The sequence below is a fragment of the Macadamia integrifolia genome, unplaced genomic scaffold, assembly GCF_013358625.1.
Source record: "Macadamia integrifolia cultivar HAES 741 unplaced genomic scaffold, SCU_Mint_v3 scaffold1974, whole genome shotgun sequence".
NCBI lineage: Eukaryota > Viridiplantae > Streptophyta > Magnoliopsida > Proteales > Proteaceae > Macadamia > Macadamia integrifolia.
Genome location: NW_024868445.1, coordinates 91,227 through 94,285, shown reverse-complemented (window position 1 = coordinate 94,285; position 3,059 = coordinate 91,227). Strand labels below are relative to the sequence as shown.

The window sequence follows — 3,059 nt, the reverse complement described above, 5'->3', positions numbered from 1 at the left end:
GGAAATTTCATTATCCTAGAAGAATCATAAAACAAGTTCGGATTAGTAAAAATATACTGGATAAGTATAGAAAAGTGAGTGTAATTAAGCCATAGTAATTTTTTTGGTTAAACCCCGAGTAATTTAGTGAGTTAATACTTAAAACTTTTTAGAAATGGTGGAATGGGAGGCGGCGAGGTTACTTGGACCGAAGTCCTCTCCTGTACCTTAGTGAACCCAATATATATATAACTAGCAACATTCAGGCATGCACCCTTGGTCTTTAAATGTGCATTGGTTTTACTTGAGAGGATCTGATTTCCACCCAAAACATCTTCCAATCGGTAAAGAAGCTGGCACACTTGAGACTTGACAGTATTTCATTTCAGAGGTTTCCGGGCTCAGTCCAACCATTCAGCCGTGGTGGATGCCGGTCCCACTATTAACTCCAGGTTAGCAGCACGTGAGTAAACAGTGATTGCAGGACCACTCCGTGACTCGTGATTCGTGAAACTCCACTAAGCCCAACACTCCAAAGTCGCCCCAACCACAAAGTCAGAAAGTACAATTCTAATATTATTATTATTTTTTGCATCATTTCCCATTTCCAATGGTGGATTGCTTTTTTTAAGCTTTTTTCTCTCTATTTTCTGTGCTCTATTTTCTTTTTCATCCTCAGTCACTGACTCACTGCTGCGCCAAGTCCAATATCGAACAACCTCGAGGTCTTAACTCTGCCTCTCCCTCTCCCTCTCCCTCTCCCAGTCACCGTGCGTGTGTTTGAAGAATGCCAAAATAAGATGTGAGGGACGAGATAACAGAATGGAATTGGTCTCCATCTTATTCGAATAAGAAGTTTTTGTTGTCGATCGAATGTTCCGTGCATTCTCAGACAAAGGAGACGCTATGGTTTTCTGAGGAAGCCCTTTCTGGGTCTTGAGATTTCCATTTCCCTCTAGTAAAATTAGAGAAAATGGAGCCTTACCCGTGTAGTCGTGTGCAGAAGGCATCCTTGGGTCACTACTCGTCGTGCATTAAAAGACAGAAAAGGTGGCACCTTTTTAGCGTTTGTCATTTTTTTTTCTGTTCCCTATGTATTCTTAATTGTCCCATATTAAACAAAACAAAAGATTACTTCATATTTATTACTTGACTTCGACCCTGGAGTTCTGGTTCTGGTCCCTATTCTCCCTCTCAGAACTTGAGTATTCGATTTTTGAAATCTTTGTTGCTTTCCTGCTCGGTGGCCAACACTCGTTCATATATTTACTGTATTATGCTTGTTTGGACTTGGGGAAGAAGAAATTAAGATTTGAATTTGGAGGGACTGAGGAGGTACGCCGCATTTGAGTTTGAAAATTGAAACTTGGCGGACTTCTTAGGCAGACGGCTTGGATATTGAAGGTGGGTTGCAGAGGATGATCTAATATACTGGTTTGTATTCTGATTCTGTTATCTGCACCTTTGACATTCTCCCTATTATGCTTGCGGATTTAATATTTCAAGCAAACATCTTCGACCCATTTGTTTTGAATCATTTACCATTCTTGCTTGCTTTTGGTATAGAAAAGGCAAAGTGTTCTTTTAGTTTGCGTTGCTTCTTTTATTGGTATTTTTTGAATATCTCCAAAGCACATGCCGCGTTGGTCTGTTTTATTACCTTCCTTTTTCTTCTCCATCCTCTTTCTCTTAACCTCTCGTCTGACCTTGTCATGCTTTCTACGATTTTTATTTATTTATTTAATTTTTTTAAATCAAATCCTTACCAGCTAGATGTTGTATAGGTGGAAGTTCATTTTCGTCTCCTTTCAGTTTCAGTGATGAACTCTTTCTAATTTCGACTTTCCTTTAGTTAGTGATGCCGAAAGGCGAGATCTGCCCTTTTTCTTTTTTGATTTCTCCTTTCTAGCCTTCTCTTCTACTGGGCCTTGAGTTTCGACTTCACGGGCCGAGGTAGCTTTTGAGGGGTTTGCTTCTTCATGCTTTGCTCTCTCTCTCTCTCTCTCTCTCTAACTCGTTGTACAGCTGTAATTCAATTTCGTTTTGTTGATGAAGGGCTCGCTTAACAGACATCTCATTCTTTTTTTTTTTTCCGGATTTTCTTGGTAAGTTATGAAACCTGTTTCTAGCTTGTAGGTAGAAATACCGAAAAAGTGTGGATGCTTTATCTGACATAGGAAACTTGAGAGATTATATCATCGTTTCTTTCATGTATTAGATTAGAAAAAGAAAAGAGTGTCCTTTTTCAACAGGAAATGCAGCTAGCAGCCTTTGTAATTTCACTGTAGAAAGTTTTTTCGTGGTTCGGCTTGATTTTGATTTTGATTTTGATTTTTCGGGGGACAATGTAGGACCTTGAGATTGAGATCCATCCATGTCATTCCTTATTTCTTTCTCCTTTTTTCAGTATGATGAGCTACTGAGCTATCAAGATTCCCTTTGGCTATGTTTGGTTGCAAGGGACATTTGAGGGGAAGGGAAATGAAGTTTAATACTGAAAAAAGAAACTTTTGTAATCATTATTCCATGTGATCCCATGTTATTATATAAACTACTTCATTTTTTTAACCATATTAGTAATGAAACATTTTAATGTAATTTTTATTTTACATATTTTGGTAAAGGGTTTTGGATACAAAGTAAAGTAAAAATTTAATAACCAAATATGAAATAATTTGAAGTTAATGATATAGTCACATGGGGTAGTGATTACAAACATTTCTTTTCTAAGTGAGAAAATTTCACTTCCCTTCCCCTTTAATCCCCTTGCAACCAAACGGAGCCTTTGGAAGAACGCTAATACTTTTTCTAGTTTATTGTTCAGTTTACTTTTTGGCATTTTCTTTTTCTGCTTTATATTAATGATATTTTCTGGCCCTCCTACATCATTCATGAAAAGATGCTATTATTGAAAAACCACTTTTCTATGCATTATGGCGGGAACTTTGTAAAGGAATTTCATTTCTATCATATGACCTATATATATATATATATAGATAGATAGATAGATAGATAGATAGAACTCTACCTAACCGAGCAGTGTTCTCGACCAAATTTTTTTTTTTTTGGGGGGGGGGGGG

At 37.4% G+C, this 3,059-nt stretch overlaps 1 protein-coding gene across 12 annotated transcripts in view; it reads left to right on the top strand.

Moving 5' to 3' along the window:
• Positions 1–612: 612 nt before the first annotated feature.
• LOC122065327 overlaps positions 613–3,059 on the top strand; it is a 41,397-nt gene continuing 38,950 nt past the window's right edge. For 4 of the 12 annotated variants that reach the window (XM_042629120.1, XM_042629126.1, XM_042629125.1 and 1 more), the window contains exon 1: positions 1,054–1,413. The gene's annotated coding sequence lies outside the window, so the exon portion shown is untranslated. The other 8 variants (XM_042629121.1, XM_042629115.1, XM_042629113.1 and 5 more) reach the window with 7 other exon arrangements.